Source organism: Schistocerca gregaria, chromosome 5 (genome assembly GCF_023897955.1).
Source record: "Schistocerca gregaria isolate iqSchGreg1 chromosome 5, iqSchGreg1.2, whole genome shotgun sequence".
Lineage (NCBI taxonomy): Eukaryota > Metazoa > Arthropoda > Insecta > Orthoptera > Acrididae > Schistocerca > Schistocerca gregaria.
Window position 1 is genome coordinate 478,720,889 of NC_064924.1, and position 22,044 is coordinate 478,742,932.

The window sequence follows — 22,044 nt, forward strand, 5'->3', positions numbered from 1 at the left end:
TGTTTACCCTTCCTGCACCCCCTTCATCCCTCTCGGGATTCAACTCCTCAAACACTCCACGTAAAATCCCTTCGTTAACGAAGGTGGCTGTTCCTTCCCAGACTCCAGAAGGAATGGCCTCTCGATTCTTTCCGTGCCGGTGGATATTTGCTGGGCACTAGAGCGAGATTTCTGGCGTTCGTATTGCTTTAAAGTCTCTGCTCTCGAGTTTCAGAGAGATTTCAACAGCAATTTTCTGTTTGGTAGAACCGGAAACAGACTAATTAGCGTGTTTTGCAATACCTATCTACAGACTGAACTTAATACAGCTTTAAAATATCCAAGTACGGAAATCAGTTTAATATGTCCTATCCTGTCCGTTCTGAAATTCGTCTTCTACTAAGGGAAGCGTCCTGGGACCTCTGCTGTTCCTGATCTATATAAATGACCTGGGTGACAATCTGGGCAGTTCTCTTATGTTGTTCGCAGATGATGCTGTAATTTTCCTTCTAGTAAGGTCATCCGAAGACCAGTATCAGTTGCAAAGCGATTTAGAAAGGATTGCTGTATGGTGTGTCAGGTGGCAGTTGACGCTAAATAACGAAAAGTGTGAGGTGATCCACATGAGTTCCAAAAGAAATCCGTTGGAATTCGATTACTCGATAAATAGTACAATTCTCAAGGCTGTCAATTAAACTAAGTACCTGGGTGTTAAAATTACGAACAACTTCAGTTGGAAATACCACATAGATAATATTGTGGGGAAGGCGAGCCAAAGGTTGCGTTTCATTGGCAGGACACTTAGAAGATGCAACAAGTCCACTAAAGAGACAGCTTACACTACACTCGTTCGTCCTCTGTTAGAATATTGCTGCCCGGTGTGGGATCCTTACCAGGTGGGATTGACGGAGGACATCGAAAGGGTGCAAAAAAGGGCAGCTCGTTTTGTATTATCACGTAATAGGGGAGAGAGTGTGGCAGATATGATACGCGAATTGGGATGGAAGTCATTACAGCAGAGACGTTTTTCGTCGCGGCGAGATCTTTTTACGAAATTTCACTCACCAACTTTCTCTTCCGAATGCGAAAATATTTTGTTGAGCCCAACCTACATAGGTAGGAATGATCATCAAAATAAAATAAGAGAAATCAGAGCTCGAACAGAAAGGTTTAGGTGTTCGTTTTTCCCGCGCGCCGTTCGGGAATGGAATAGTAGAGAGGTAGTATGATTGTGGTTCGATGAACCCTCTGCCAAGCACTTAAATGTGAATTGCAGAGTAGTCATGTAGATGTAGAACTGCGATATACTCAAGTCAATGAAAGAACTGAACACATGACATAAACAGTTTGTTGTAGACAAAACAGTACTGTAACATACAAGAACTACTTTGGAGTAAAGGTACTGGAATTTTACTACGCGGGGCATTCAACAAGTACGTTACACATTCTTGTCTCGGCTGTTTTCGGTTGAAAAAATACGGAATTCGTTGCTGGACATCGTGGAACATTCCCCTTCACCACTTATAGTTTCATGAAGTTCCGATAGGTGGCGGCACTGTACATAGCCTTCAAAATAGCGTCTGTAACGGGGGTGCGTACCAAGCAGTGTGTTGATATTGAGATCCTTTGGTGGAAAACCAGAGCATTGGGTATATTCATAGGCGCTTGCAGAAGGTCTCCGGAGAGCTAGCAGTGAACAAAAGCACGGTGAGTCCGTGGGAGCGGCATCCGCCATCATCGCAAGAAGGTCGCGCGAACCTTTCCGACCTCCCGCGCACCGGCAGTCCGCACATAGCTTAGAGCGACAGGGGAGACACTTCCACACAGCACGCATCGTCCAGGAGTGGTTTGGTTAGCATGAAGATGAATTGTCGCATCTTCCCTGGCCACCACTGACACCAAATGTCAGTATTATTGATCCTTTCTGGTCTACTGTGGAAAGAAGCGTGCGTGATTGCTATTCATCTCGGTCACTGTTCTCCACTATTTTGCGGGAAGAATGCTACTAGATTCCCCTCAAAACCATACAGGATATGTATTTACCTTTTTCGAGACGAATGCAAGCTGTTTTGAATGCCAACGGGTTTCCCACCCGTATTAAGCATGGTAATGCGTTGAGTTCTGTGTTTTCGTGTACACTGAAGCGTCAAAGAAACTATTGTAGGCATGCCTATTCAAATACAAAGATAGGTAAACAGGGAGAATACGGTGCCGCCTATATAAGATCACAAGTGTCTGGCTCAATTATTAGATCGGTTACTGCTGCTACGATGGCAGGCTATCAAGATTTAAGTGAGTTCCAACGTGGTGTTTCAGTCGGCGCACGAGCGATGGGACATACCATCTCCGAGTTAGTGATGACCTCGCTGCGGCTGCTAAGAGATCATGCAAGAACGTGACCAACGACGACTGAAGAGAATCGTTCAATGTGACAAAAGTGCAACCCTTCCGCAAATTCATGCAGATTTCAATGCTGGGCCATCAAGTGTCACCGTGCGAAACATTCAACAAAACATCATCGATATGGGCTTTCGGAGCCGAAGGCCCACTCCTGTACCCTTGATGACTGCACGACACAAAGCTTTACACCACGCCTGAGCCCGTCAACACTGATATTGGACAGTTACGACTGGAAACATGTTGCCCGGTCGGACGAGTCTCGTTTCAAATTGTATCGAGCAGATGGGCGTGTACGGGTATGGAGACAGCCTCATGAATCCATGGACCCTGCACTTCAGCAGAGGACTTTGGAAGCTGGCGGAGACTCTGTAGTGGTGAGGGGCGTGTGCAATTGGAGTGTAATGGGACCCCTGATTCGTCTAGATACGACTCTGATAGGTGACACGTACGTAAATATCACTTACGGAAGATCATCTGCATCCGTTCATGTCCATTGTGCATTCCGATGGACTTGGGCAATTCCAGAAGGACAATGTGACACCCCACACTCCAGAACTGCTACAGAGTGGCTCCAGGAGCACTCCTCTGAGTTTAAAAGCTTCCGCTGGCCACCAAACTCCCCAGACATGAACATTATTGAGCATACCTGGGATGCGTTGCTACGAGCTGTTCAGAAAAGATCTCCACCCCCTCGTGCTCTTCCGGATTTATAGACAGCCCTGCAGCAATGTCAGTTCCCTGCAGCACCACTTCAGTCATTAATCGAGTCCATGCCACGTCGTGTTGCGGCACTTCTGCGTGCTCTCGGGAACCCTACACGATATTAGACAAGTGTACCAGTTTGTTTGGCTCTTCAGTGTATAGGTAACTTAATTCGGTTCATAAGAAGCGATGTAATTCTGATTAAGGGCTTGCTTGACGCCATGGGAACGACGACACATGGCACCAGAATAAAAAAAAGCAGCTTTAGCTGCAGACACCCGTGGAAAACTGTGGAAAGTGTTGAATGAGTTGGACCAGTAATTCTGATTTTTCGATCTTATTTAATAATATATTGGCAAATCTGGCTAAAGCATGTGCAAGAAGTCTCTGTCAGTGTACTGGACAATAATAAAGTAAGAGTACTCAAAGTGTTCCTGTTATTTATAAAGGTGGATCACCTTCAACAAAGAAACGGCAAGGATCCACGAATCTACAACCATGGACAACCAACGACCACAAGATAAGTATATCGACGGGAGTTGTGGATTTTTGAATCTGTCCAATGAAGCACATCTTTTTGTAGACTGAATAGAAGAGTGAAGCGTATGTGGGAGCTGACGATAGTCAGTGCCATTTACCGTTGCACTAAAGAGTGGTGACTGTAACATTGCGGTAGTTTTGTTCCAGCAGCAGTAATAGTCTGCTCCTGATGCAGCAATTGCCGCGTCACCAGAAAGTGAATTGAAAGCGCTCACGGAGCTTACTGCATCCCGGCTTACGCACCCGCCTTATTGACAGATTTCGTCTGCCGCAGCCGGAGCAATATGCTTCGTCAAGCGACCCTCACCATCCACTTGTCCTACTTTCTGCTTCCAAATTTCGCCACCACTGTCTCTTCTTCCTGCCTTCCATCCTCTGTCAAACATCCTGGAACTCAAACTGGTAAGGCCAATGAAGTCCGCTGAACAAGTTTTATTGCCCGCAAACTTAATTACTAGTTTAAAACTAGTAGATCAAAGTAAGTGACCTAATATCATAATCTATTGTATGCGGTGAAAATCGTCGAAGATCTGTCGAATTTGAAGGCGAAAGTTTAGTGTAATGTCTTGTATGATCTATTTGTATGAAACCTCTATAGCTCTCACTGAGCAGATATTGCAGGAGATTCAGACTTGGCTAGTAATGGTACCCACAGCAAGTATCAAAATTAGTGGGCAGCCGGTAATGTCGAACAGGAATGTGTTACACAGGATGATTTAGCTGACCTACCAAGGGTTTTATGCAACCTGCAACAAGAAGGGATTTTGTTTACTTGTATACATTTACTTCGTCAGTCAACTATCTCATATGGACCAAACATAGCACAGAAGCTTAAAAAAAAGTGGTTAGGATACATGACTCTCACCCAGGAGGCCCGGGTTCGATTCCCGGTACCGGAAAAGCGCATTTTGTTGCTCCTCTTATGCGACTTGGGCCGACTTAGCCCGAGCACAAACTACTACTCCTACAGAGAAAATGAACAGGACCTTTTTAGGAAATTTAATTCAGTGAAACTAATCCCAGTACAAAGTTGAAATACATTAAATTGCCTATAAAAAGATAGTGTCCATTTTTTTCTGTGGAACTAATAGTTTGCATGTAAGCAGTGAGAAAATATGAAAACTTCACGCTTAGTTTTTCAAGGTGTTGCGAATTGCATAAAACCTATTCGCAGGGGCAGCTGAATCGTCCTGTATAATTGCAATGAATCACAGCAGGATGGTGATGGTTTATGTTCCCTTGTTTCTTTGCACAGTGAAACATGGTTGCTTCTGGTCATCTGAATACTGTTAAACCAAGCTTTGAAATTGACGTTTACAATGATAGCGTGTTACCAGTGAGATATAAACCTTTTTATGTGAGAGCACTCAAACACAAGTGGTTGCTTTAGGAGTGTAATGGAGAGACGCATGTTGGGAATTATTAGGAGGGACATGGAAGCGAATGCGTCATGCAACAGGATGGAGTTAAAGACTACATTATGACCATAACAAAAATGAAATGGAAATGGTCAGGGCTTGTAGCCCGGAGAATGGATGGGAAATGGGTCAAATAAGATGTTCGATGTATTACGAAAAGATCTAGAAAGCGACCTAACCGATACTAGAAAGCACAACAGTTCAACGTGATCATTGGCAGCTGATGGCCATAATGCATTGAAAGCTCTAGGTAAGCCTTTTATCTAACAGTACGTTTAAAGTCTGACGAACATGATGATGTAAGTTTAGCTTCTAGTTGTCTCTGTTCCAGTCAATTTTAGGCACACACTCGTGCGTGATATGCAAGATAGAGGGGAAAAAAGGAGGGGGGGGGGGGAGAGGTAGGCGGACGTGTAACGATAATACTCCGTGCGTTGAGAGGATATGTGATATTATTCCAGTGATCAGAGAATAATCAATTTCGCAATGAACTTGGGAGAATTAGCCCATTTATAGCGTGATAAACCTGGATGCATGCACTGACCTGGTTGTAAGGGTGTCATACAGCTGGGGTGGGGTATCATCTTAAGAGGCAAGCTGGCCCACAACTGTTGTAAGTGGTCCTTAGTATACTGGCACTGTGCAGGAGATGAAAACCGAGTTGGTCCCATATGTTTCAATCGGGTAGAGATATAGGGATTTTTCTCGCCACGGGAGTACCTCAATATCGCGCAGACAGTTCGTTTAGAAACGTGCCTCAAATGGACAAGCATTGTCCTGTTGGGACATTCGAGAACGCAGGATGTCCGTGACGTAATGTCGCCCATCAGAGTTCCAGCCATGACCAAAAGCCATATCCGATGGCTTCTCATTCTGCAACAAAAGCAGTAACACCACTTTTATGCCTCTCTCCAGTAGATTGGAAGAAGGGACGTATTCCCAAGTCGCCGCCGCATTTGTCGACGGTGGTTACCGGGGATAGCGGAGAACCGCGATTCATCACTGAACACAATGCTACCCCAATTCATCAGCATCCCATGATTACACACTCACTATACCACTCGTAACGCAACAGTTTGTGTTGTGATATTAATGGCAGTTCACTCATGGAAGTGCAGTTCCGTAGTCCGACTCCAGTTAGTTTGCAACTAGTGTTAGAGGTGACTCAGAATGGCAGGGAGTTCGTCACTTATCTCCGAACGTCGGGTGCAGACATGAAGGAATAGCGATGTGCCTGGTACAGCGCTCCTCTGATGGTAGTCAGATGTCGTCAACCGGAGCCTTGAGCACTCACTTTCGTTTGGAATCAAAGATCGGAACGATCCACAAATTTGGGTACTGTAAGATTCGATCAGCCAGCCAAATGGAGAACCTTAATGAGACCTTTTTCAAACTCTGTCAGGTGCTGATAACGCTGTTTCACTCGGGTACGCGGCATTGCCTTGGCCTTCAATGATCCCCCAACATCTGACGTTGTTCACGTTTTCTAGTATACCCTACCAGGCCTGTTAACAACATTAAACACAAACCCACTTCCGGACACATGTCCATGTGGTTTCTTTCTGCTTATACGCACAGGGATAGTTCAGTGCAGCTTGTCTTTTAACAAAATCACCCTGTGTAAGTAGAAATTCATTTAAACTTTAAAATTGTCTGCAACTCCTTAGTTTCACAGGGAATATTTCACTCTGAATAGGAGCCTGCACTGTTTTGGAAATTTTATGGCAGATTAAAGCTGTGCCGAACCGGGACTCGACCAAAGAACTTCACCTTAATGACCCATCTGTCCTGGCTCGTCTCGTGACATACAATCACAACTTCAGTTGTGACACTACTTTTCTCATACGAGGGTTGGAACTTTAATAGTGGCAACTATTTATTTACATCTCATACAAAATAGATACATGTTTCAAAGTCTTACTGACCTTCAAAGTAGTCACCAGCATTGTGTATAACCCGTTACCAGCGATGTGGAAGTCGTAGGATACTTTGGTCGTAGGTTGTATTTCAAAAATGAACTGCATAGAGGCAGAAGTGATGACACTTTCTGCAGGACCTGACCATCATTTTGCAGGACAATGCTCAAGCACGTACAGTGCAAGCTGTTACTGATTTGTCTGACTGATGGGGCTGCTAAGTGCTACACCACCTACTGTACTCCCCTGACTTCAACTCGATTTCTAAACTGAAGGAAACACTGCACGGCATTCGTTTCAGAACTGCTACAAATTCGTCGGGCAATAGACCGCGCCGCTCAAACTGTCAACACAACTGGCACTGCTAAGAGCATCCTACGACTTCCACATCGCTGGCAACGGGTTCGACACATTGCTGGTGACTACTTTGAAGGTCAGTAAAACTTTGTAACAGGTATCTGTTTTGTTCGAGATGTAAATAAATAGTTGCACTGTTAAAGTTCCAACCCTCGTATTTTCAAAATCTGTGACTTTGTCGAATAGCTCAGATGATAATATCACTGGTCTCTGGTGACCAGGTACTGGGTTCGATCCCCGGCGACCCGCTCGAAGTTCAAATGGCTCTGAACAATATGGGACTTAACATCTGAGGTCAGCAGTCCCCTAGAACTTAGAACTACTTAAACCTAAATAACCTAAGGACATCACACACACATCCATGCCCGAGGCAGGAGTCGAACCTGCGACCGTAGCAGCAGCGCGGTTCCGGACTGAAGCGCCTAGAACCGCTCGGTCACAACGGCCGGCTGCTCACAGTTCCAACATTTCAGTGTGTAAAATATTTGAAGAGGATCAGTGCACCCTATCAAAATTCCCAGGGATGCCAGGTGACTCAAAGCTGTCTCTCTGTGTTACAACATGATGCAGCTTCCATTCAGCCCACCCGTTCTAATGCTCTGTGACCATCTATCGCATCGCTCTGTAGGTACGCATCTTGTTAGGTTACAGCGACGTGAGTCTTCCTATACTGTACGCTAAAGCAACAAAACATAACATGTAGGTAGAGATGAAGCAAAAACACCACAAGTTGTTGTTACTTCGAAACTAATCTTACCCGTAATTACGCTACGGTCGCACGTTCGAATCCTGCCTCGGGCATGGATGTGTGTGATGTGCTTAGGTTAGTCAGGTTTAAGTAGTTGTAAGTAATAGGGGACTGATGACCTCAGATGTTAAGTCCCATAGTGCTCAGAGCAATTTGAACCATTTTTACCCCTAATTAGCAAATTGCTCTTGGCGAAAAAAGGGGGCAGGAAATAGCTCTCCTCTCGTCCATAAACGTGAAAGTAGGAGAGACCATACTCTGTTCTGTAACTACAAGCAGTTATAAAGTGGGCCCTATACGTATAGGGTAAAATTTGTACACGTATTCCATCATCTTAAGCTGAGTATTTTGATATCAGAAACCAGTGATCCCTAATTCGTATTTGTTGGCGGTATGAGGTCTTCAATGAGCAGTGCATTTGAAGTAAATGTTCGTAACACTTGTTGGTTTCAAACAAACATCTTCCTTCCGCATCTACGTTGTTGTATGTCTATTCGGAACGCGTATATCGCTGTGGACTTACAAGATAGTTCAAGCTACAGATGTCCTCAGTTTGTGGTCTAGTAGATAGCGTTGCTGCCTCTGGATCATGGGGTTATGGGGTCACGGGTTCGATTCGCGGCTGGATCGAAGATTTTCTCCACCCGGGGACTGGGTATTAGTATTGTTCTCATCATCATTCAGGAAGTGCCGAGACTGGAAATGGAAAGTTCTGGAACATGTACTGGCGCTCATCACCACGACGTTGAACGCCCCACAAACCAGTATCAACATCAAGCTATAGACAATGGGTTGAAGATCACTACAAAGATTGTTTCATTGTAAAATTTAAGGATATTGGGTTGTGTGGGAAAAGATTCGTGAACTTGCCCAAGTAATGCACATTTGGCAGTGCTCTCTACGTAGAAATTATGCACCTATCACAAATGCTCATGTGTAAACAATGTAGCCAAAAGATTTTGATCACAGAATTTATTTATGATAGTGCCTTACAATGTACAGCTCAGCTCGCGTGAAAATACGGTATGCGTAGTTAAAACATGTATTGACATACTATACGTGGAATTAGATCCATGCTTAAAATCAACATAAAAAGTGCAAATACTAATAATGTGAAGATCCTAGCTTGGCAGAATTTGTGTGATCAAGACGGACCTGTAAAATAAAGGGCCAAAATATGATCACGGACTCATTTTCAGACGTTGCCTTCAATTGATAAACCTGTCCAACCGTTGATGAGATTTCATTTCATCAGGATTCGTATCAATTACCAATAGGTGGACAGGCACGTACCTAACCTGCCTTAGCGAGCTGTACCTATTAGTGAACATTCACATGGGGTTTGTTCACAATTCGCTTTTATCTGGGTTTGAACTTTGCCAGGGAAACTTCCAGTGAGGTGTCTGAATGTCTGTGTAGGAATGGCATGCCATTGCTGCTTCTCAAGAGTCGATACTGGAGAAGGCGGTGATGTTGGACACTGGATCTGGAGCGGAGTAGACTTCTAACTCGTCCCAGTGGTGTATCATTGGGTTCAAGAATGTTATTCTCCACAAACCAGTGCCTCAAAGATGCTGCTTTGTGACAGTGTTCATTTTCATTTTATACACACAGCCATCACTAAGAACTTTCCCTCTATTGTATGCAGCACACAATGGCGTAAAATGTATTCATATCTTTCCACTTTTACCGATTTCTTAACGGCGACCCGCTGACCATGAAAAAAACCTCCGTAGCGTAATACTACCTCCCCGTACCTTAATGTTTGCACTACACGAGGTGGCAGACAACGTTTTCAAGGCATTCGCCAAAACCAGACACTTTTATCGTATTGGCATAGGATATAGCGTGATTCATCGCTTCTAAAATTCACTCGTTACTCGTCATTCACTGTGCATTGGCGTCACATCAAGCTTCGCTTAGCACTGAGAAGAAATCTGTGGCTTATAAGGAGCTGTTCGACCATTGTACCCTACTTCGCTTCGGAATCCGTACTGATTCCTTCCGCTGATTTCAGATTTGCTACCAGCCCTCCACAGTGCTTGACGGTCCTGAATCGTCGCCATACGAGAAGTGCCTGGTCTTGGTTCATCCGTAGTATTCATTCGCGTTTTATCACGTACTGTCGACGTGGACAGCTTTAAAAAAGTTGAAATGAATCTGATTGGTTTGTTACTCAGGTGACTTCAAGTAGTCCACGTTCGAAGGCACTCAGAATTCCGGGAAGCGGGACAGTGACCTCTGACGCCACATTCGATATCATCCCAGATATTTTCGATCGGGTTCAGACTTTTTGTTTGGAAACACGATCGTCATGAAGGGGTGGACGTGTTCTGCAACCAGTGTACGTTACTCATTGGCGATCATACTGCATTGCACGAGCTCCACTGAACCCACGGATGCCCACGTGAATGTTCCCCAGAGTATAATAGAGCCGCCGCCAGCGTATCTACAGGTGTCAAGGATCTGTTATCCTGAAATACGATGGATTCGAGCCCTCCCAGCGGCATGATGAACAAGGTATCGCGGTTCATCAGACCATGCAACGCTCTATCACTGCCCCGAAGTTCAGGGCCGATGGTCACGTGTCAGTTTGTCGTAGTTGCCGATGTCGTGGTGTTACCATTGACCATCGTCAGGAGAGTTCAGTGCACTGTGTGTTCAAACACTGCTCAGCATTAAAGTCTGATGTTAGTTCCGCCACAGTTTGCCGCCTGTCCTGTTTTCCAGTCTGCCAGCCTACGACGTCCAACATCTGTAATGAGCGGTGGCCGTCCGAACCCACGACGTCTGAACATGTTGAAGACTCTACAACACTCCTCGAACGCCTGCTAGTTCGTGCAGTTTCGAAAATGCTCGTCCCCAGCCACGGGGCCTTCACAGTGTGTCTTCAGTGAAACCCAGATAAATGGCGCGCCTTCTGCATTCTACACACGGACAGCTCGCTCATTGATACTACATGCACCGTGCGTGCGTCTGGCTATCAGTCTTTCCTCGCCTTGTGATGCTGCTATTGCCTGGACGGGTTTCTATCGATAGTAGGTCGGTGGTCATAATGTTCCGGCTGACCAGTGTATGTGTACTGTGCAAGCCACTGTACAGTGCATAGCGGAGGGTACTTCGTGTCAGTGTCAGCGGTAAGTCCTAATCTGTCTGTATATTGAGAGAAAGAGAAAACAGTCTACGTTCTTCTGTCTGTAGGCGACCTAATCTCGTACTTTATTGTTGTGGATATCGTGTTAAGTGCTGTAAGAATAACTATTTTATTGTCGGGGTTTGGGAGGGGGGGGGGGGGGGGGGGACGGCGGCGGCGGCGAATGCTTTTACAGCATGAAAAGGTTGTTGTTGATGGCTATCGGAAATGAGGCCACTGGTGGCAGAAGAATTGTCGCAGTCTTATTAGACTGTAGATACTCTAAACTTAACTAACAGGCGTCTGCGAGTACTGCTGCGCTTTTCAAGGAATCCTAATTAGATTTCCTCAGCCACTGAGAATATCAAAATGAAAATGTGGTTCGTACGGAAACGTTAAAGCGAATTTACATGAAAGAAAGTTTTAATTATATTGCGTGAAATTTGTGTTATGCCTAGAATACTTTTATCCTTATGACGTTCCAGTTTACATGTTATTTTGCTCATCAATTTATTAGAGGTAAATTTATTATTTTCGGGTATCACGCGATGACTTACAAGAAGAAACAGGTTCTGTAGTGGATATTAATGAATTTTTAACTACACGAAAAATTTAAAGTACTGACAAAATCATTGTCTTCGGAAAATACCTGTTAAGTTCCCCTCGCAACTAAGTTCTCGCTGTAGTATGGACTAGACTAGACCTACGTGTTTCAATCCTGAAAGCGCGTCTCTAAATTCGTTGAAAGTATTTTGCCATTCCTACTTCATAAGGAGCTATAGTCCAGTTGTAAAATGTCAGTTGCACTTTATGTACCATTTAAACTGGATTCGCACTGTTTACAATGTATCCAGCATACGTAAACAGATGTGCTATTGTGTACCGTGTTTGTGTGATGTAACAAACATCTGTGAGCATTTGTATATGGCTCAAGTGGCTCTGAGCACTGTGGGACTTAACTCCTGAGGTCATCAGTCCCCTAGAACTTAGAACTACTTAAACCTAACTAACCTAAGGACATCACACACACCCATGCCCGAGACAGGATTCGAACCTGCGACCGTAGCGTTCGCGCGGTTCCAGACTGTAGCGCCTAGAACCGCTCGGGCACTCCGGTCGGCAATATGTATATGGAAATTGCCTTTTGGACAAGCTACTTCACGTTTTTTAAATATTTTAGCGATGACAAACTTCTGAAATGTGCTTAGTTTTGTTCACTTGATATCTTGTACGTGAGGTTCAGCGTAAAATGTTTTACAACAACAAGATTTTTAAGACTTAAAGATGACAGCAAACACTGTGGTAACCAGATGTCTTAAGTAAAGAAATATTTTATGAGACCTTGGCTGTAGAATGGTTTTTAACAATTAAAACAGATCGTCCTACAGTACTCTTAAAACAAGAAAATTATGTAGTCAAAAACTGGTCACATTAGCGTATTGTAGGCGAGTCCCTTCAGACGTTCTGCCCCTACCTAGAGCAGCCTCCCTTGTATTCCTGCTGTTGCTGCCGCTCAGGAGCGACAAGACGTTTCCTCCGCATTGCAAGCAGCGCCCGACTCAGGAAATGAATCGGGTCCAATCACAGCACGCAAGCCACCGCCTCAATCAGAGCGGATGTTGACAGACAGCTTCGGTTCGCCTCCGCCCACGTGACATATCGCCGCCACCTTTGTATTCAGAGCGGCATCCTTTCACCGAAAACTCGTTGTCTGCGCGCGCGGATCTCGCGATGAAATGCTGATCTTGGCAGCTGTTGCTCTCTGGTGTAACAATTTGCATAACAGCTAGTTTGTTCGTAGAGGCAGAGATTCCATCAGTGAAATGGAGCAGGCTGGCGTGTTCGTAGAAGCTTTCTGCTGGGAACCTTGGCGCTGTGTGTCTTTGGCTCAGAAAGTGAAATAACAGAAGTTTTTCCGCGAAATTTCTGTGGAACAAGGTTATCTGTCGAAAAAGCAGGACGACCTTTGCGAAAGCCACGCTTTGAAAGCTTATATGGTGCTCAACCCGTGTAAGCGCGACATCGGTTATGCCCGAGTTCTTCGTAGAACGTAGCATGAATGTCAAGATTTTATCAGTTAAAAACCTTCACACTTCGTGGATATAGAATAGGATGCACAAACGAGTTGTCAGAATTAACACTGTACACGCTTCCATTAGTCACCTACACTTTACGAATACACTTAAGGAATAACTCCCACATTCCTGCAACGAACGGAGCCATTGTGCGCAGGCTGCTGAATTTTTCAAGTCCGTCGGAATGCACAGTGGACATCAGTGAGTTCAGGTAATCAGACACGAAGCTTACGCACGTGTCACCTGTCAGTCGTACACTGACGTATCACGGATCCAACATCACTCCAACTGCACACGCCTCACACCATTACAGAGCGTCCACCAGCTTGTACAGTCCCCTGCTGATATCCATGGGCCATGGATTCATGAGGTTACCTCCATACCTGAACGCATCCATCCGCTCGATATAATTTGAAACGAGACTTGTCCGACCAGGCAACATGTTTCTAGTCATCAACAGTCCAATATCGGTGTTGTCGGGCCCAGGCATGTCGTAAAGCTTTGTGTCGTGCAGTCATCGAAGGTACACCAGTAGGCCTTCGTCTCCGAAAGTCCATATTGATGATGTTTCGTACGCTGACACTTCTTGACGGCTCAGTATTGAAGTCTGCAGCAATTTGTTCGGAAGGGTTGCACGTCTGTCACGTTGAACGATTCTTTTCAGTCGTCGTTGGTCGCGTTCTTGCAGGATCTTCTTCCGGCCGCAGCGATGTCGGAGGTTTGATGTTTTAACGGATTCCTGATATTCACGGTATACTCGTGAAATGGTCGTACGGGAAAATCCCCACTCCATTGCTATCTCGGAGATGCTGTGTCCATCACTCGTACGCCGGCTGTAACACCAAGTTGAAACTCACTTCAATCTTGATAACTTGCCACAGCAGCAGCAGTAACCGATCTAACAACTGCCCCATACACTTGTTGCCATATATAGCCGTTGTCGACCGCAGCGCCGTATTCTGTCTGTTTACATACTGTATTTCTGTATTTGAATACACATGTCTATACCAGTTCCTTTGGCTCTACAGAGTATATGCTGCATAGCCATTACCTCGAAGATTCACTAACAGCATTTGTATTTATATTCATAGACTGATTAAAATGATTCGGTGTCATGAGTTAAAAATGCTTAATTGCTCAATAAAACGTTGACATGTACAGCGTACAAAATAAAAATCTCTCGGGTGGAAAATCGCTAAGTCCTACATCGGACGTTGTCGGCGTGTACAGCCTCATCGTTAATGTCGATGTCGGGTAACAGCTGCATCATACACTCACAAACCATAAAAAGAAAGATACACCATGAAGAAATTATCCGAATGGGACGGGAATCGGTATATGTGATGTACATGTACAGACAAGAAACGATTACAATTTCAGAAAATATTGGACGATTTTTTTCTTTTTCGAGAGAGAGAGAGAGAGAGAGATCTAGCGACCTCCCCGACCTAGGTAGGGTTTGGCAAGCACGAGGAGAAGCAGTAGAAACTCTCGCAGTATCCAGGTGGACGTTACCTTGCTGAAAGGTAAGCCCAGGGTGGCTTGCCATGAAGGACGACAAAACGGAAGGCAGAGTATCATCGACGTTCCGTTGTGCTGCAAGGGTGCGGCTGATGACAAAGGAGTCGTGCTATGAAATGGAAGGGCATCCCAGACCGTCAAAGTGGTTGTCCAGCCGTATGGCGCGCGACAGTTGGCTGGTATCCCACCGCTTTCCGGGGCGTCTCCACACACGTCTTTGGCTTGGAATCTCATTGACTGGGAAGAATTGTTATAGTGACGAGTCCCGCATCCAGCTGAGCAGCGACGACGTGTTTGGAGAAGCCCTCCATACGGACCGACAACCAGAAGTGGTGATCTGTGTTGCTGTTAAGAATTGTAGAATACCTTTGGTTATCACACTTCCAGCAGATGTATGTCGACAACATTCTGTCCCGTTTTGTTGCTCTTCAGGGCAAGCCATCGCGGGCTTACCTCTCAGCAAGATAACGCCTGCCTGCGTACGGTGAGAGTTTCTATTGCATGTCTTCATGCTTGTCAGGCCCTACCTTGGCCAGAAACTTAGCCTGGTCTGTCGCCAATTGAGAACGTCCGGAGCATTATAATCAGGGCACTCCAATTAAATCGGGATTTTGATCAATTTTGTCTTCCAGCGTCTGTGTGGCCTTGGCAAACGGTTGGCACCATTTCTCTACGGCTGGGCGCAACATTGCATTTCTTCCGAATAACGCCAAAATTTCACGACGGATCTGTGTGTTATTTGCAGACGTCCTGCCTCTAAAAATAGCACTATCCAGCTTACTTTAACTTGGACTACTTCTCCAGTTGCTGTGCGATTTCGATGGCAGCACCGGCGCGTATCGAGGTCATGTTTAGTTAGTAGCACATTTGGAAAGAACTTACACGAAGTTTCAGCCGTATTCGTCTATTTCTTTGTGTTTTGCATTCGTGTGGATCAAGGAAGTCGAGTCATTGTCAAAAAAATGGACGAAAAGAATTTCGTGTGGTGATTAAACATTACTTTATGATAGGCAAATGGCCTCTAGAGTCTAAAGAGAAGCTTGATAAACATTATGGTGACTCTGCACCTTCGATTAGAACAGTTTATATTTGGTTTCAAAATTTTCTGAGTGGCCATATGGGCTCAAGTGATGATGAACGTTCTGGACGCTCTGTGGAGGTTACGACTCCAGAAATCATTGATAAAATCCGTGGTAAGGTCATCAATGACAGAAGAGTTACGGTGCGTGAGACTGCTAGTGCTGTGGGCTTCTTGAATGAACGGGTACATAATATTTTGCATAAACACTTGGACACGAGATAGCTATCCGCAAGATGGGTTCCGCGACTGCTCACGCTTGACCAAAAACGGAATCGTGTGAAGTGTTGCAAGGATGGTTTGTAGCTGTTCACGAAGAATCCGCAGGACTTTAAGCGTCGTTTCGTCACTGTGGATGAAACTTGGATACATTACTATACTCCTGAGACCAAACAACAATCTAAACAATGGGTTACCAAGGGAGAATCTGCGCCAAAAAAGGCGAAGAACATTCCTTCGGACGGAAAGGTTATGGTAACTGTCTTTTGGGATTCGCAAGGGGTAATCCTCATCGACTATCTGGAAAAGGGTAAAATTATTACAGGTGAATATTATTCATCGTTATTGGACCGTTTGAAAACAGAGCTGCGAGAAAAATGCCGGCGATTAGACCGCAGAAAAGTCCTTTTCCATCACGGCAATGCTCCAGCACACACCTCAGGAGCTGTGGTCGCAAAATTAATGGAAATAGGATTCCAACTCGTTTCACATCCCTCCCCCCCTCCCTCCTTATTCTCAAGACTTGGCTCTCTCGGGCTTCTATTTGTTCCCCAGTTTGAAGAAATGGCTGGCGGGACAAAGATTTAATTCAGACGAGCAGGTGATTGCAGCAACTAATGGCTATTTTGCAGGCTTGAGCAATTCCTATTATTCGGAAGGGATCAACAAATTAGAACAGCGCTGGACGAAGTGTGTAAGTCTAAAAGGAGACTTTTCAAAGCCCCTCTTGTGTGTGTGTATATATACACTCCTGGAAATTGAAATAAGAACACCGTGAATTCATTGTCCCAGGAAGGGGAAACTTTATTGACACATTCCTGGGGTAAGATACATCACATGATCACACTGACAGAACCACAGGCACATAGACACAGGCAACAGAGAATGCACAATGTCGGCACTAGTACAGTGTATATCCACCTTTCGCAGCAATGCAGGCTGCTATTCTCCCTTGTAGAGGATCGTAGAGATGCTGGATGTAGTCCTCTGGAACGGCTTGCCATGCCATTTCCACCTGGCGCCTCAGTTGGACCAGCGTTCGTGCTGGACGTGCAGACCGCGTGAGACGACGCTTCGTCCAGCCCCAAACATGCTCAATGGGGGACAGATCCGGAGATCTTGCTGGCCAGGGTAGTTGACTTACACCTTCTAGAGCACGTTGGGTGGCACGGGATATATGCGGACGTGCATTGTCCTGTTGGAACAGCAAGTTCCCTTGCCGGTCTAGGAATGGTAGAACGATGGGTTCGATGACGGTTTGGATGTACCGTGCACTATTCAGTGTCCCCTCGACGATCACCAGAGGTGTACGGCCAGTGTAGGAGATCGCTCCCCACACCATGATGCCGGGTGTTGGCCCTGTGTGCCTCGGTCGTATGCAGTCCTGATTGTGGCGCTCACCTGCACGGCGCCAAACACGCATACGACCATCATTGGCACCAAGGCAGAAGCGACTCTCATCGCTGAAGACGACACGTCTCCATTCGTCCCTCCATTCACGCCTGTCGCGACACCACTGGAGGCGGGCTGCACGATGTTGGGGCGTGAGCGGAAGACGGCCTAACGGTGTGCGGGACCGTAGCCCAGCTTCATGGAGACGGTTGCGAATGGTCCTCGCCGATACCCCAGAAGCAACAGTGTCCCTAATTTGCTGGGAAGTGGCGGTGCGGTCCCCTACGGCACTGCGTAGGATCCTACGGTCTTGGCGTGCATCCGTGCGTCGCTGCGGTCCGGTCCCAGGTCGACGGGCACGTGCCCCTTCCGCCGACCACTGGCGACAACATCGATGTACTGTGGAGACCTCACGCCCCACGTGTTGAGCAATTCGGCGGTACGTCCACCCGGCCTCCCGCATGCCCACTATACGCCCTCGCTCAAAGTCCGTCAACTGCACATACGGTTCACGTCCACGCTGTCGCGGCATGCTACCAGTGTTAAAGACTGTGATGGAGCTCCGTATGCCAGGGCAAACTGGCTGACACTGACGGCGGCGGTGCACAAATGCTGCGCAGCTAGCGCCATTCGACGGCCAACACCGCGGTTCCTGGAGTGTCCGCAGTGCCGTGCGTGTGATCATTGCTTGTACAGCCCTCTCGCAGTGTCCGGAGCAAGTATGGTGGGTCTGACACACCGGTGTCAATGTGTTCTTTTTTCCATTTCCAGGAGTGTATATATAAAATCCTTGTGTGTCGGTTTGAAGGACACAGAACAACGAAATATGTCCAGGAAGTTACAAGTACGCAACTAAAGTTCGGTTTGGGCAAGGACGGGGCACAGTGCCCTCAGTTACCCTCGTGGCGTTTTTTTTTTAAGCCTAAGCAATGTAGGCGATGCAAGGATAAAGGGAAATTGGCTAGCTGCAGGGATGTTTGAACCCTGTTTCTTCCGAATAAGAGTCAAGAGTCACGAGTCACGTCTGCGCAGCCTTGCCACTACTAGAACTATAGTGCAAAAACCAGCTTTTGGTGTGTGGCAGAAGGTGTTCCATGTTCTACTGTTTCCTCCATCTTTTTTTTTGTTAGTCGTGTATGGTCCGTGAGATAAACGAGCTACCTTGTGAGCTTGAATCTATCTAAGTTTAACTTAATTCTCTTTTCGCGAGATAACGCAGGAGATAGCAATGTATTGCTTCACTCTTCCAGAAACGTACGCTCTCGGAATTTTAACGGTGAACCACAGCCTGATGCACAGTGCGGCACTTGTTGCGTCTGCCACGCGAGTTTGGGGAGGATCTCTGTGACGCTTTCGCTCTTTTGTTCTTCTTCTGATGTTCTTCTGATCTTCTTCTGATCTTCTTTTGATCTTCTCTATTTTCATCTCAGTCCTGCCAGTCTGATAGGAGAACGACGAGCAATATTAGCGTACTGATCGAACGAGGCTTGTGTTAGCTACCTCCATTGTGGACGGAATGCACTCTCTGAGGAAGCTTCCAGTGAATCAGTGGCCGGGTACAGTATTACTAATGTCCTGTCCCCCTGCCTGACACGGTCAAGTCGTTATCTGGGCGTAACGTTGCAGAGCGATATGAAATGTAACCTTTCCTGTGGTAGGGAAGGCGAAAGGTCGACGTCGGTATATTGGAGGAATTTTAGGAGACAGTGGTTCACCTGTAAAGGAGATAGGACGCTGTTGCGACACGTCCTTGAGTACTGCTCGGTAGTTTGGTGTCCGCACCAGGTCGGACTGAAGGAAGACATCAAAGCAATTCAGAGGGGGCTGCTACATTTGTTACTGGTAAGTCCGGACAACAAGCTAATGTTACCGAGATGCTTCGGGAGCTCAACTAGGAATCGCTGGACAGAAAGTGATGTTCTTTTCGAGGAACACTATTGGGAAAATTTTAGGGAACCGGGATTTGATGTTGACTGCCAAGCCATTCCAGTGCCGCCATGATATTTTGCGTGTAAGGTTCAAATGGCTCTGAGCGCTATGGGACTTAACATCTATGGTCATTAGTCCCCTAGAACTTATAACTACTTAAACCTAACTAACCTAAGGACAACACACACATCCATACTCGAGGCAGGACTCGAACCTGCGACCGTAACAGTTGCGCAGCTCCGGACTGAAGCGCCTAGAACCGCTCGGCCACAGCGGCCGGCTATTTTCAAGTGGAACACGAAGGGGAAGGACTAGTAGTGGTACAGGGTACCCTCCGCCAGGAACCTTACGTTGGTTTGCGGAGTATCTATGTAGATGTAGAGTTGGCGTGCCTTTTTTGCCATCTGTCCCTTTTTCGCCATCTGTCCCTTTTTCATTAGGCTGCACCTTATATGTATAGCCACATTAAAAAAGGTCCGCTAAATGGCGTTTGGGGAAGAATAGAAAAGTTAACGAAGGGCTTACCTGCGCTAACTTTACAGCGAGGAGCTTTGTACTGAAATTCAATACACTTGATGTGAGCAAACGCTCTCCTAGTTGGCAGGTCTAATTCAGAACGCGTTGTAAGCGATCTGAAAAGCGAGGCGCTGTGAGTAGCGGCTAGTTACAGTGGAGTCGCCCAGATAAGCGTGTGGGTGGGAGTGTGTGTGGGTGGGTGTGGAGGGAGGGAGGCGCTTTGTGCCTAGCAGCGGCGGTGAAACGCGCATTATCAGAGCTGTCAACGCCTGTGCAGACAACAGCTGTCTGCAGCGTACAGCGTGCAAACAAACGGCGCTGGGTTTTGTAACCCCGGTGTTGCTGGTCTCCATGGCCAAGGTTACACACTGGCACGCGTGACTACTTCATTAAAACATAGCCTCGCATAGGCAGCGGCGTGAGCTACGGTTTTGAATGTGTCTTTGTGGTCGACCGACATAGTATTTGCACGTGTTACGATACAGAGAATGAACGGCAAAACGCACAAGAATGATGTCGAATTACGATGTAATATCAAAGAGTTATATAAATTTGAATTTTACGAAGAAATGCTTGTGAGTTCACGGAAATGCCAATAGTTGTGTCTCAGTACCACTGAGCGTTGTGTTCGACGTCATACCCGGACACCAATTTTTATCGTCTGTTACGACGCTTTCCAGCTGATATCATGTAGCGACTCTTGCGTAATTGACACTCGCTCCTGTTTCGGTCTGTAATTCAACAGTTTTGGAAGTAAGGTTGCTATAACAAAGTTACATAACAGAAACATAAAAAAAAGCGTAACACGAGCCAGTTGATGTACCATCATCAGCAACATTTCTGATTATGATTCGGCGATCGTTCGTAATAATTTGTTTCGCTTTTTCCACGATTTCATCGTTCAGTGGGTTGCTGGTGCGTCAGAGCTCTCGTTATCTTCAGCGTTACACCAGACTCACAAAAAGCAATATTTAATATTTCTGAAACTTTGCTGCACTTTATTCTGTTCTTACAGCAGAATTTAAAACAAATTCCCAGATTTTTAAACAAAATAAATTCTTAATTAGAATGTTCTTCCTCATCCACCCTACAGCCCTGATCTAGCACTTTCGACTTCCATGAGTTTGACGCAATAAAGGATGCACTCTGCGGGGAGCAGTACGTGGATGATGAAGAAGTTATTGATGCAGCAAGACGTTGCTTCCGACGTTGTCCAGTTTAATGGTATCATGGGTGCTTACACGCCCTGCCAGTAAGGTGGCGTAAGGTTGTCTCTTTGAACGGAGACTATGGTGAAATCTAGGGTTTTCTAGCCAAAAAAGTGGGAAATAATATGGTGTATTAGAATCGCGAATAAAACAGACCTGCTTTCAGGAAAGAAACGGTTCCATTACTTATTCAATAACCCTTGTACAATCATAGTGCTAAGTAAAATACTGGTAATAGTGAGTACATACTTCGATTTCATTTAGTGTACATTATCACGTTATCGAATTTCCTGTTACAGTTCTCGAATTAACTATGTGATACATGTAGTTCTCAAATTTTTAATTGTAATTTTCAAAGAAATTATTTTTCTGAACTGCTATTTGTTCCACAATTTGCTGAAGCATTGTACCATTCACTGACGTAAAATTATTATTACATTAAAATATTTAATATACTGTAAGGTAATGAACAGATTTATTATTGTACTAAAACAGTTCACTAATTTTATTTTTATTAAATTTGGACACATGTCTGGCACGTTAAACGTGCTAGTGTTTGCAAGTTACATTTTTTTGTGTGTGTGTGTGGGGGGGGGGGGAGGGGCGGGGTTGGAGAGAAAGCCAAAAACAAAAGCGATGAGCGTGGATCCGCAGCGTTTCCAGAAATCTTCAAACCTCTTCTACAAAAAGCCATTACTGAAACATCTGGTTTTCATAAACTGCGTGCGAGGTGGGTACGAAAACTGCCCGAAGATCAGCATAAAGTCGATAAAAACGCAGCTTCAGGGGAATTTCTCGAACGCTTCTAGCTGTAACATGTGCACTTCCATGACTGTTGTGGTTGGCAACGAGACGTGGATGGCCGACTGCACTCCCGAGACGAAAAGACAATCACTGCGGCAGTAACATCCTT

General features: G+C 45.7%; 1 protein-coding gene across 3 annotated transcripts in view; it reads left to right on the forward strand.

Annotated features, from left to right (window-relative positions):
- The window catches only part of LOC126272280 (uncharacterized), a 719,890-nt gene that overhangs the window by 287,119 nt on the left and 410,727 nt on the right, over positions 1-22,044 (forward strand). The window contains exon 3 of one of the 3 annotated variants that reach the window (XM_049975035.1): positions 7,257-7,388. The exons of the other annotated variants lie outside the window; for them this stretch is intronic. The gene's annotated coding sequence lies outside the window, so the exon portion shown is untranslated. The remainder of the gene's footprint in view (positions 1-7,256; positions 7,389-22,044) is intronic. 3 annotated transcript variants of the gene reach the window in all.